The sequence below is a fragment of the Schistocerca americana genome, chromosome X, assembly GCF_021461395.2.
Source record: "Schistocerca americana isolate TAMUIC-IGC-003095 chromosome X, iqSchAmer2.1, whole genome shotgun sequence".
Classification (NCBI taxonomy): Eukaryota; Metazoa; Arthropoda; class Insecta; order Orthoptera; family Acrididae; genus Schistocerca; species Schistocerca americana.
Window position 1 is genome coordinate 946,320,261 of NC_060130.1, and position 14,529 is coordinate 946,334,789.

Sequence of the window (14,529 nt, forward strand, 5' to 3'; positions counted from 1 at the left end):
GCTTATACCTCCCGAGGAGATCACTAATGTAAAGTTAGAGAGATTCGAACGCGCGCGGAGGCTTTCCGGCAGTCGTTTTTCCCGCGAACCATACGCAACTGGAAGAGGAGAGTGAGGTAATGACAGTGGCACGTAAAGTGCCCTCCGCCACACACCGTTGGGTGGCTTGCGGAATATAAATGTAGATGTAGATCATAAAGAGCTATCAGTAGGATCAACAACAGCCACTTCCATCAGGTACCTGCGTCAGGGTGTTATCTTGAAGTTAGTTTGTGTTATCGTGTGTGTAGTAGAGATGCCATGTTTGCTTAAGTGGTGTATTAACAACAGCTACCCGTATCTTAATACGAATTTGGACAATTGTCAATCAAGTAAGGCGCAATTAGTTTTCGATGACTAAAAAGTGCTTTATAATACTCAAGCTCACGCGATGTAGCGGAACAGTATGGTCTTTAATCTGCATTACAGTAAATCCTGGTAACACTGCAAACAAGAAAAAGACATGATGAGAACATTAGAAAATAAATGAACAATCATATGAATGATATTACCTGTAATAGTTTAGTACATTTTGTAAATCAGCCATCTACTTTCTCGTTTCTATTTATGGAACTGGTTTTGAGTACTGTAATCCAGTGGTAAATTCACGTGGTGGCCCGTGGGAGAAAGGGGGGGGGGGCGGAATCCCCTGGCCCGGATATTAAAAATCCCCCCTCCCCCCTGAGAAACACATGTATATCGTGACGGAAAAAGTCACAGCACCAACAAGAAGTTGTGCGACATACACGAAAGTTGGTTGGCGTGTTTCTACATCTGAAAGATGACGCCTATTCAGATATCGCATCAGTCGCATAAGTGTGGCGCCAGTAACGCCACTCTGAGGATGCAAATCAGGTTTGTTTTAAAAACAAGCTATAAAGGTCGTGATCACCAGTTACCTTTTAAATTAGACGTGGTGAGTTGATGTTAGTCAAGAATGCCTTAAAGCGACAAAGATGTCAGTATCAACATCTCACTGAGTTTGCGCGAGGTCGTGTAATAGGGTTACGAGAAGCAGGATGTTCCCTCTGCGGTACTGAAGAAGACCTGACAGGAATGTAGCCACTGTACATGATTTCTGTACACATTCACGAGGATGTGCAATTGCAAGAAGACCTGACTCCGGATGGCCACGTGGCACTACAGAGGGGGAAGACCATCGTGTTCGGCGTGTGACTCTGGCGCGTCGTACGGCGTCTGAAGCAGCAATGGTTCATATGGCTCTGAGCACTATGGGACTTAACATCTGTGGTCATCAGTCCCCTAGAACTTAGAACTACTTAAACCTAACTAACCTAAGGACATCACACACATCCATGCCCGAGGCAGGATTCGAACCTGCGGCCGTAGCGGTCGTGCGGTTCCAGACTGTAGCGCCTTTAACCGCTCGGCCACTCCGGCCGGCCATTCCACTGACCCCAAACCTGCGCCATTTGCAACTTCAGTGGTGTGAAGCAAGAGCTCATTGGTGGGGAGAATGGAGGTCTGTTGTGTTTTCTGATGAAAGCTGGTTGTGCCTCGGAGCCTTTGATAGCCGTGTGTTGGTCAGAAAGAGGTAAATTGAGAGCCTGCAACCAACCTCCCTGCGTGCTAGACACATTGGGCCCACGTTTGGTCTGGGGTGCAATTTCGTTATGACAATATAGAGCACTCTAGTGGCTATCCCACTCACCCTGACCCCAAAATTGTACGTCAGTGTGGTGATTCGACCTGTCGTGCTGCCGTTCATGTACAACATTTCAGGAGAGCTTCTCCAACAATAACCCAACATGCTCTACAGTGTCAAGATGTTGCCTTGGCCTGCTCGATCATCAGATCTATCTCCAAGCGAACACATATGCGACACGACACAATGCATGCATGCTAGCATTCAAGTCCGGCGGTGACACCGGTTATTTATGTACCAGAATTTCGCATTCTCAGTGGCTTATCTCGCGGCTATAGTAACCTGTGATCTTGCAATGTTTATCACTTAAATATGTTACTTAGACAAATGTATTCCAGAGAAGTCATTACTCTACATTAATTAGTTTTTGGCGTTGCGATTTTTTCCGTCAGCGTGTTTGTATATAGTATTAAAGTCAAACTAATATATGAATTTAATAACCAACAAGCTTCCAAATTGCAACTGGGCCGGCAGCTTCTGTTTACGAAGTTTGGAATTAGCAATGGACAAGTCATGATAGGTCTGCGTATAGTGATACGCGCAAAACAGGACCTGTCTAAAAACAACACTATGACAATGATAAATTTCCATTGTTATAATAAGTTTCAACTTCTCAACAGCATACTGTGGAATAGTGATGTAATTATGCAATGCACGTCTTCGTCAATTCGTCTTAAAAAAAAAGTGTTCGTTCCGAAATATTATGTCGACGCGACACACTTTATTTGTTTTTTTGCTCTTTTTTTTCTACTGAGCGACAGCGTATTACAGAAGGCGTAAATAAGTGTGAGTATAATGAAAGAAGTGCTAGTGAATGTGATGATGGATTGCTTCCTGAGTCTTCAGTTACACTTCCTCAGTCTTCGAACGTAAAATGTATTATTTCTGACCCATCCTTATGTTGTAACACTAAATAAAGTGTTGAACGGGAGATTAAGTATCAGCAAAAATGTGGGTGTAAGTACAATTTGTTGTACTTCGACTGTGATCGGAGTGGGTCTTTTTGCGAATTGTGTGAAATGTATTAAAAAAATGACATCGAAGCTCTACAAATAACAGGGGGAATGTTCATTTCTGTACCATTCACTAAATTTCAAAAAGTAACTGGAAGTGCGGAAAACTAGAAATGCTAGTGAGGTCATAAAAACATGCAAAAGTCGTTCTACTTAAAAACTGTAGATTATAGGAATTAAACGCTCCAATTCATGTGTAGATATTTATACAAAAAGAAAGTAAAAAAAGTGTTAAATCGGCAAGCAATGTCTTCTTTAATTCGAGGTATGTATGTCATTAGTAAGAAAGAAATCCCACACACAACAAAATATGAACATCTAATTCATAAGATAGTATTAAAAAATTACATTAATCTTGAAAAGTGAGTTAAATTTCAGAGTGAAAGGTCCACATTTGTTAGCAAATATAACGCTTCAGATTTATTAAATTGCATTGGTGAGATTTTAGACAATCAGGATGAAATAATTCTCCGTGATAAATACCTTTCCTTTATGGTTGACAATTCCAGAAGTGTTTCTAACCACAGTGAATTGTCTTAGCTAGTTCGTTATGCTGCGCCATCTCTGTGGTTTGAAGCGAAGGAAATGTATTTATGTCTGGTTGAATTGTATTACAGATGAATTTATAATTACAGCAATTGGTAGCGAACTAGACAACTGAAAACATGTTTACGGCAAATTAGTAACATCTCTTTTGATAGTTCTCTTAGCTTTAGTGCTTGTCACTGGGCTCCGTGCTCGATTATCTGACGAAAGAGGGCACGAGTTGACACACATGTACTGCAATGCAAATATTTTGTCAATTTCTGGCACCAATTGTAGGAATAAATACCCCGTCCAAACGCACATTACATATTGTAAAGGACAATTATAAACTTTTTCATGCTTCTCCTAAACGAGAATAGTAATTCCATGAAATTCAGTGTGCTTTGGAACAATCTGTTTTAAAAATACCCGAAGCTGTTGACATCCAGTGGTTGAGTACCCATGCACAGTTCATGCTATGTTACTACGTTGGAAATTCATTATGATGGCATGTGAACATACACATAAGGACGGTTGGCACGTAGCGAGTTTGGCAGGAGGAATCTTGTTATAAGCGTTGAGTTGCAATTTTATTGTAGGTTCAGTGCTTTTGGACGATACATTGAATGCCGTCTCAAATTTAAGTAAAGTTCCGCAAAAACAAACACTCAAAATTTCGCACCTTCGTGTGCTTGTTTCTGGAACTCTATAACGTTTAAGACATATCGACTACCTTTGCGATTACGACGAGAATAACGAGCGAAGTGAAACAGAAAATAAAATTAAAAAACTAAAAGCGGACGCAACAGAAGTTAGAAGTGTGCTATTCATGGAGAACAAAAAATAATCTATGAAAAAGTTAGGAACTTGTTGTTCCCAATAAATCAGAAGATTCTTTTTCTGATGTGGTTTATTTCACCGGAAGGTCGATATCGGCAATGAAGCACTAAGGATACTCGCTGAATGTGTGCTGTGATTTCCCATTTCCACTTACAGTGAGGAAGGTCATTCAGAATAATAAATAGGTTGATGACAAGATTAAGAAGTAGGATGGGCCGGGAGACACTTCAAGCTCGTGTAAAGGTGACACCTGAAGGAGACGAGGAACCCACAGAAACGTTCACTTATGATTTCATCAACAGACATGCTATAAAAAAGCCTCGACGCCTTAGTTTACTGTAAATGTAAGTTATTGCTCGCAATAATATTACTTTATTGGCTCTCGTAATTTCAGTCTTTAAGATAATTAATTAACTTAGGCAATACCTTCGTATTACTCACATATCATTTAACTAAATGTCAGAGACGAAGGGAAATTCTTAAATTCAATACTGTTGCTGCTTTTTTAGTACGCTGTCACTGAAATTTGGAGCCTATAATATGAAACATGGACGACGAAAAGTTTAGACAAGAAGAGAATAGAAGCTTTTGAAATGTGCTATAGTAGAATGCTGAAGATTAGAAGGTTAGATAACGTAATTAATGAATAGGTGCTGATGGAATTGAGGAGACAAGAAATTTGTGGCAGAACTCGACTAAAAAGAGGGATCAGTTAACAGAACACATTCTGAGACACCAAGAGATCATCGATTTAGTATTAGAGGGAAGAGTGGGGGGGGGGGGGGGAGGGGAGGGGGCAAAACCGTGGAAGGGGACCAACAGATGAATACAATGAGCAAATTCAGAAAATGCATGTTGCTACAATTTTGGAGATGATGAGGCTTGCATAGGACAGAGCAGCATTGTGAACTGCATCAAACCAGTCGTTAGACTGAAGACCTCAACAACAACAAGAACAACAATATCCTCCACAAAGAGAAAGCAGCTGTATTCATCACTCTTGTAGTGTATCACTGCTTTGCTTAGTAGGCCTACTTTCCATATGCCTTAGCTGACACACTCAACAGGGCGTTTCAGATACTGTTCATCTTTGAATGAAGATGTTCACTGGACCCTACTCAAACATACTACTAAATAATCACTACTCAACACCACTACTTCGGCGGCGTTGCCTGTGCGAGTTCTTAAATGATTGCATTGCCTTGGCTTGAAACTTCCCGTTCCATGAAGTGTCACAAGAAAACGAGGAAACATCCGCCGGGAATGTACGTTCCGTCTGGATATCGCTCTCTTGTAGAATTCCTCTGCATGAGTAACAGTAACTCATGATAAAAAATAATGATAACGCAGTTTTTAACCAAAGGCTATTTTTACCACTCACAGCAATGTACTATAAGAGTAATAGGGCACTGTGGGTTGTGGCAGAAAAAACATCAGCGTTAACACTTTCTTATTTGTGGAATTATATGACAGCTGAAACAAATGTGCATGTCATATTTCGCTGACACCGTACGCTTTGCACTGTCGACGTATTTGGCAGACATTTCAGGATTCTTTCAACTTCTTACAAATGGGAAATAATTAATTTACGATTCTGTTGTACTTTGCCACCATAGGTCTGACTATGAACTACTGTTATTGTACGTAGCCTTCAAGAGGCCGGTGTCATTTGAAGTAAAAGTAATAACTGAAAATCAGTAGCATCAGTTATATTATTTGTAGTGAATAACCCTTCTAAAATGTTGTTTGAGAACAATTTACATGTGTAAATATTTAATTTGAGGGTGTGCTATGACGTATACCTTCAGTAGACTTCATTATTTACATTAAGTCCATCTATTTTCCTACTTAGATCAGTATTTTTTTAAAAACTAATCGTGTTTTATGCAGTTATAAGCCTCATCAAGTTAGTTTCACGACATCGAAAGTCTAGGCCTGTCACATAACTGACATCGAAAATCTAGGCCTGTCACATAACCGTTACTAGACATGGAAATTTAGCATTGGGGAACATACTTTAGAATTTTGGGCACTAATTTAGCGAATATGTGTATATCTGGAAATTAATGTGCGCTTATTGCGACATCACTTTAACTAATTTGAGTCCTACAAGGTTTATCAGGTATTAACATCAAACAGAAATATAAACATCGCACTTTTCGCGCTGGCGACATATTTTGCAGTCATTTTAGAATTTTTTAATTATCTTAGATGTCAAAAATAATTAATTTAGAACTATGTGGCTGGTTTTAGCTGCACAGCAATCCATTGGTGACAGTACGAAATCGTGGTTCACAGATCGAACTTCCCTCGATTTTACAGTGCATACGTCTGCTGGTGGCGGTAAGCACTCGTTTTCTACAGTGCTGCCATCTGCTAGTCACAGGAGCAAGCGAGATGTGAAACTGGGCTTGATTTTATTTGCGTTTTCAGGGTTAGTGGGATCGTATTTAAGGCACAACTCATTTTAAAAAATATGAATTCCTAATTTATTATTTATTTTTTATAATCAAACGTTGGTTTTGAACTATTTGTAAAGAAACATGCTATCTACTAGTTACAATATCCCATTGTGAATGATATACAATAGCTTGAAATCAAATTTACCAATGTGGGTGGTGTGCCAGTCGTTAAATTAAGTTTTGGGAGTCAGTAACTTAAACATAGTTAAAAAATATTACCAATTCAGATACTTTATCGTGTTTGGCCGCAGAGAAACGGGGCCTCTCCCTCTCCCTCCCACTCCCCTTCCCCCTAGGTGCCCTTGATAGGTGGCCTGATGTCAACATCTTTTCTGCCAAAACCCACAATGCCCTACTAATCTTATAGTATGAGGGCTTTCCAGAAAGTAATGCACCACATTTTTTTCTTCAACAATTCCTTATTGATCATAATGAAAATTACACACACGAAAAATGTTGTTTTTTCTGCAAACCGTATTTTCCCACGTAATCTCCATCCCATTCTATGGCTTTCCTCGAGCATGAAACGAGGGTGTGTATGCTCTGTCAGTACTAACCCTTGCCCTAGTGGCGCTTGATGCAACATGCCAGGTGTGACAGCCGTGGACGGTCTCCCCGACTGCTGCAAATCGTGGAGCTCCGCCGAACTACCTTTAGAAGACCTGACCCTCCGTGCCCAGCGCCTAACTGTACTTCTGTCGACAGCAGATGCTCCATAAACTTTGCACAAGCGTTTTTGAATATTCCCCTCAGTTTCTTTCTCTGCAGCGAGAAATTCAATGACGGTAAGTTGCTTGTAGCGTACATCACCTAAATGCTCCATTTTGAAACTGTCCTGCAGCTACGCTATGTGTCGGAAGTGACTGAAACTTGGCGCACTCACTCAGGAGACTTCAAAGAATACATATGTAACGCTTCGCATTCGTAGCATTGCTTTCGACGGGGGAAAAAAATGCGGAGCATTACTTTCTGCGCAATCCTTGTACATTGCTGTAGCACCATTAAACAATATTTTGTGTATAGTAAAGGCAGTTTTTGGTTAAAAACTGCACTATCATTATTTCTTTATCACAAGTAAAGGTAGGCTTAATACTACTCAGGCAGAGGAACTCTACAAGAGTGTGATATTCTGACAGGAATGCATCTCCATGATGGACGTTTACTCATTTTTTGTGACACTTCAGGGAATGGGAAGTTTGAACCCGAGGCAATACAATCATTCAAGAAGTGTGTGTGTGTGTTGGGGGTTTATGGCTGTTCAACACAGAGGTTATCAGCGATTGTTGAAGAATCCGCACAGGCAAGGCTGCAAAAGTAGTGATGTTGAATAGCGATTATTTAGTAGCATGTTTGTATAGGATCCAGTGAAAATCTTCATTCAAAGATGAACAGTATCTGAAATAGGCTGTTGGGTGTTTTGACTAATGTATACTAAAAGAAGGCCTCCTAGCCATAGCAATGATACGCTTCAACAGTGATGAATACAGCTGTTTTCATCTTTGAAGGGTGGGGGGTATTGTTGTTGTTGTTACGCTCTCCAGTCTGAAGATTGGTTTGATGCAGCTCTCCATGCTGCTTATCCTGTGCAAGCCTCATCGTCTCCGAAAAACTGCTGCAATGTACAGATCTTTCTGAATTTGCGTACTTTATTCGTCTCTTAGTCTTCCTCTACGATTTTACCCTCCACATTTCCCCGCAATACTAATGGATGACTCTTTGATGTCTCAGAATGTGTCCCGTCAGCTGATCTCTTTTTTTAGCGAAGCTGTGTCATAAATTTCTTGTCTTCTCAATTCTTATCATTACCGCATTAGTTATGTTGTCTACCTATGCAGTCTTCAGCATTTTTCTGTAGCACCACATTTCAAAAGCTTATGTTCTCTTCCTGCCTAAACTCCTTATCATCCATGTTTCATATTATAGGTTTCAAATTTTAGTGATAGCATACTAAAAAAGTGGCAATGGTATTAAATTTAACAATTTTCGTTCGTCTCTGACATTTACTTAAATTATGTGTAAGTAATACATAGCTGGGGTAAAAATCGTAGAGGGAGACCAAGAGACGAATACAGTAATCAGATTCAGAAGGATGTAGGTTGCAGTAGTTACTCGGAGATGAGACTTGCACACGATAGAGTAGTATGAAGAGCTGCATCAAACCAGTCTTTGGACTGAAGACCACAACAACAACAACAACAACAACAACAATACATAGGTATTACCTAAGTTAATTAATTATCTTAAAGACTGATTTTATGAGGGTCAATAAAGAAATATTAAGGCGAGGAATAACTTATATTTACAGCGAAGTAAAGTACAGCATACCTATTGATGAAAGTATCAGTGAAAGTTTCTGTGGGTTCCTCATCCGCTTCTGTTGTCAGCTTCACACAAGCCTGAAGTGCCTCCTTACCCGTCTTATTTTTTAATCTTAGATATTATATTAGTTCTTAATATTGAATGATTGGTGTGCATTTTCCTTGTATTTCCATTTGTTTATTGCCAACTCCAGTATCTGGACCAGTTACGTTAACCCAGGTTTCAGTACGGTGTGCTAGTATGGAAGGGTTGAAATCAATTTTGTGTTAAGTTTCCAACACCGCAAAACTGGGCAACCAAGTGACACTTTCAGAAATTTTTGTATCACTATTTTGTAAAATTGTGTACTGTGACATTTTATGTCGAAATATACGGAATTTTGTACCCTTTACGCTTTAATTTTGATAGAAATGAGTGTTTATGTGGAGTGAGGTCTTCTGAATATGAATTAATGATTATCGTAAAATTATACCTTCCCGCCACACTCTCCAGCTCAGAACAACATTGTGACATGAAGTCTGAGACAGGGAAAGTAGAGTCCAACTCACCTGTCTCAACAATGGACTAACCTTGAGTTTCATTATGACACACAGTTATAACTTTTTTCAAATAGATCGGTTTTATGAGTCTCTTTTCATCGATGTACAGAGAAACATTTTTTGCAAGGTTTGCCAGTCAGATGAGGTTTTATTTTGTAATTTTCTTAAAATCCAATAATTACACGCCTATTCTTATTGAAACAAAATGATAATTAAAGGAAAATTAACTGCCATGTAATCAAACGATACATTTGTACAATTTATAGGCATTTGTTCAGTGGAACTGTGTGAGGAAAAAGGAAACATGTTAGGACACTTGAATTTAGCACAATATCCTCTGAGCAAGGAAATTAGTTCAAACTCCTAGTCACTTAACAAGTCTGTTTGTGTGGCCATCCTCTGCAGCAAGCATATAAATACATTTGATGTCAGATACAAGGAACACTTGAGAGCCTGGAAATATGGGACAAACCACTCCACGTTTGCAGAACACCTAAGAGAAAATGACTACAAACCAACCATTAGAGAAGATGACATGAAAATAATTAGAGTCAACAATAAAAAACACCACCTGACCATGCAAGGAAATTATCACATACATGAAACCAAAGCAGAGGGGAAAATCCTGTTGAATGACCAAGTACACATGCCAAGCAATTCATTTTTTACACTAATAGATAAAATAATAGAATAACGTTCGCAAAAAGTATTAATATAATAATACTGTCCAGTGTAATAACCCAACATGTTTACACTCACTCATCCATGAACCCCTCCACAGAATATTGAAACGAAAAGTCAAAACAGCTGTCATCAAAGTTTTCAGCCACTCGCTAACAGCTAGTACAGGTTCCCCCCCCCCCCCTCCCCCAAAAAAAGGTCGGCTCTAATCCCCTCTCTCTTTCTCACTCATACACACACACACGGTATAAACATCATGAATAGAAGTTAGTAACTAACATATACTTCGTTAGGTTGGAAACAAATAGGTAAACATACCAAAGAAGATGAAACCCGTAATGGAGTCGCAATATTTACGCTGTGAAAAGCAGTGTACGACGAAATAGTTGTATCGAGTGACAAAAGAACAATAGTCCACCACAAAAAAGAGTGAGAAACATGGTGAACAGTGTATGGAAGGCGAGAACACAAAGATGTGATTATATCGCAGTGATAAATGTGGTAGTGCGACCCCAGACCAGATGTGAAGAAACGCAGATCAGCAAATCGTGAGTAATTACTTTTTTTTACAAAAAATCACGAAGTGAACTGTTTGATAATCTATAACTAACAAAACTCTATCGCTATAGATGCTACTGATGATGCCTTGGAACAGGAGAAGGCGAAACGCGTATGGGATGAATAAAGTAACTAGCAGCAGGAAAAGGCAGTTTCATTTACAAAACAAGCATTCCTAGTCACTTATTTACAAGTTCATTTATATAAGAAGAAAAGAAATTCATGAAACATTATATAGTCCCGTATCCTGAGCAACTGTATGTTGTATTTTGAAACAAAGTTATAATGCGAGATTAAAGAGTGTCTCCTTTACTAAAACATTCACAAATTCCCTCATTTCATTAATTAGAACTTTTTCTCGAACTCAATTGCCACACTTTTTCTGGGGTCATTTGGGCTGTCATAAAATTGCCCCCATAATCTATGGAACTAACTTTTTTTGTTTTCCAATGAATGAAGAAACTTTTTGTAAAATTTAACTCTCATACAGATTGATCTGTTATTATAACATATTTATATCAACTTACCTTTAGCTAGTCAGCTCTTCATAGTTATCGGCAGGAGCAGGTTTCCAAGAAACATAAAAACACGTTTTTCCACCTGCCAACAAAATGGTTTGTGACCAGCTCAATTGTAACACATATACTTGTAAATTCCGTCACTAATGGCAGTAATATGTACGAACACACTGCAGGAGAGGTATATGTTGAATGTTCAGCCGAATCACAGCCTTTAAGAATAAAAACGATGGAGCCACCGTTGGTGCAAAATAATACCCCAATCACAAATTTGCCCAGTTTTGTGGTAATATTATGTTTACATGAAAGGTGAACTATGATACGTTTTAAACAGACAGCATAGCTACACATCATTTTATTAAAAAGAGAAATAACTTACATACTCCTTTACAGATTAAATAACTGTAAAACGTACTTTGAGAGTTCACTATTTAGTAAGAATGTTCCGAGAACATAAACATTACGTTCTCACAACTGCGATCAGTCAAAATGCAACCCTTAATAAATTATTATCCACGTCACCAAAGTCCAGCAAAGGAGTTAATAAACCCTTCTTTGATTGTCTGCCAAGCACAACCATATTCTTCTTCATTTATATTTTGAAAACTTGTGAAATACATGTATATGAGGCCAGGATTTATCACAACTAATCAAAACAGACCAACAAATCCTCTTTGCGGTAGCCATCCCAAAAGAAATACAGTCGCGATTCCTAGAGCTTGTCTTCCCCACTAGACCACATCCAAAAACTCATTAATGGCATTCCGAATTCGATGTAAACACCTGAACCCAAACAGATTTTTCCGGCCGGGGAGGCCGAGCGGTTCTAGGCGCTATAGTCTGGAGCCTCGCGACCACTACGGTCGCAGGTTCGAATCCTGCCTCGGGCATGGATGTGTGTGACGACCTTAGGTTTGTTACGTTTAAGTAGTTCTAAGTTCTAGGGGACTGATGACCTCGGAAGTTAAGTCCCATAGTGCTCAGAGCCATTTTTGAGCCAAACAGATTCTGTTTGTACCATTCATGTTATGAACTCTTACTTTAAACATATTTTAGTACTTTAATTAATGGCACATATAACGTTTGCGTCAACTGTTCAAGATATTAATATGTAAAAACAGTATAACAGTTCATGTTTTCTCTCGTGAGGTCTCCGTCATCCTAATCCACATGTTACAGGATGGTCAACACAAAAGGGGCAGCCTATCTACTCCGCATTGCATGGCGGAGGGTACTTCGTAACATATTACTATCGTTTTCCTATTCTATTCCATTCATCTACTTCTACGTCTACATCTACATACATACTCCGCAATCCAACATACGGTGCGTGGCGGAGGGTACCTCGTACCACAACTAGCATCTTCTCTCCCTGTTCCACACCCAAACAGAACGAGGGAAAAATGACTGCCTATATGCCTCTGTACGAGCCCTAATCTCTCTTATCTTTGTGGTCTTTTCGCGAAATATAAGTTGGTGGCAGTAAAATTGTACTGCAGTCAGCCTCAAATGCTGGTTCTCTAAATTTCTTCAGTAGCTATTCACGAAAAGAACGCCTCCTTTCCTCTAGAGACTCCCACCCGAGTTCCTGAAGCATTTCCGTAACACTCGCGTGATGATCAAACCTACCAGTAACAAATCTAGCAGTCCGCCTCAGAATTGCTTCTTTGTTCTCCCTCAATCCGACCTGATAGGGATCCCAAACGCTCGAGCAGTACTCAAGAATAGGTCGTATTAGTGTTTTATAAACGGTCTCCTTCACAGATGAACCACATCTTCCCAAACTTCTACCAACGAACCGAAGACGACTATCCGCCCTCCCCACAACTGCCATTACATGCTTGTTCCACATCATATCGCCCAGCAATGTTACGCCCAAATATTTAATCGACGTGAATGTGTCAAGCGCTACACTACTAATGGAGCGAGGGAAAAATGAGTGTCTGCGTGCCCCTCTACCGGCTCTGATATCTCTTATATTATCCTCGTAAATCCTACGTGAGGCACACGGTGGTGGCGGCATAACTGACGCGCAGTCTTCTTCGAATGCAGGTTCTCTAATTAACCCACCAGGATTTTAAGAAAAATATGTCTCCTTTCTTTCAATGATTCCCATTTGAATGCATCCATGGTAATGAGTGTCACCAATGTTCGAATTCAGTGGTAGAAATGAGGATGTGAATCTGGTGGCGAATGTGTTCGAAATAGGTAGTAGCTGGCTCGTATCCAAGCGTTCGATATGGGTAGTAGGTGAAGAGCGGCGACAGGTGGAGGTAGGGCTGTATCGACGGCGCGGCGCGTGCCAGGCACGCCTAGCTGGCACACTTGTCACGCTACGTGCGTACATGGGGTCAGCGGCTAAACACCTCTGCCTGCGTTAGTCGCGCCTCACTGCGGCTCCGTATGCTCTCTCCATCGCTTTCAATACATTCGAAAGCAACTGAATGACGGGCAGTCATTTTCAACATTTCCATCCAACAGGTGGAACACTGTTCATATGTTTAACAGCTTTGCCTTAGAACACGCTGCAGAGATTTGGTATTGAACGTAGTATAGTAGTTCCAAGTGTGATAATCGGAAATTGGGAAAATCTAAGCAATGGCTATTATTAGCCTGGGCAGGATCCACGTAGTTTGAGAATATCAGAAATTTGGCTTTAGTGGGAAAAAAAATAATTTTAGAGTGCAAACTGAAAGGTTTTCACTATAAGAGTACTAGAAATACCCATTAAGTATGACTGCAGTGTTCATGTAGACTAGTTCTTCAAAGAACACACATTACAGATCTGATAATATCGGCGACATCTTTTTGAGCTTAAATTAATTGTTTACTAGTCACAAGAGCGACCATGATCAGCATGTACACTTTAATTTCGTTTCATTTGGAGGAAATTTATAAGGAAAATGTCACAGAAATGCCACAGAAAGATTTATAAATGTTAATTAATTGACGGTGCCAACAGCCTTGCCGCAGTGGTAACACCGGTTCCCGTCAGATCACCGAAGTTAAGCGCTGTCGGACTGGGCTGGCACTTGGATAGGTGACCATCCGGTCTGCCGAGCGCTGTTGGCAAGCGGGGTGCACTCAGCCCTTGTGAGGCAAACTGACGAGCTGCTTGATTGAGAAGTAGCGGCTCCGGTCTCGGAAACTGACATACTGCCGGGAGAGCGGTGTGCTGACCCACGTGTCCCTCTATATCCGCATCAAGTGACGCCTGTGGGCTGAGGATGACACGGCGGCCGGCCGGTACCGTTGGGCCTTCATGGCCTGTTCGGGAGGAGTAATTAATTGACCGGTGGTTGCTGAGTCTATGCTAATATTTGACACATCTCATTACTCAAGCTCGTGTCAATTTTCTCTATGTGTCGA

At 40.2% G+C, this 14,529-nt stretch overlaps 1 pseudogene; it reads left to right on the forward strand.

Annotated features, from left to right (window-relative positions):
* The first annotated feature begins 14,114 nt into the window (after positions 1 to 14,114).
* LOC124557128 lies at positions 14,115 to 14,232 on the forward strand (annotated as a pseudogene).
* The last annotated feature ends 297 nt before the right edge of the window (positions 14,233 to 14,529 follow it).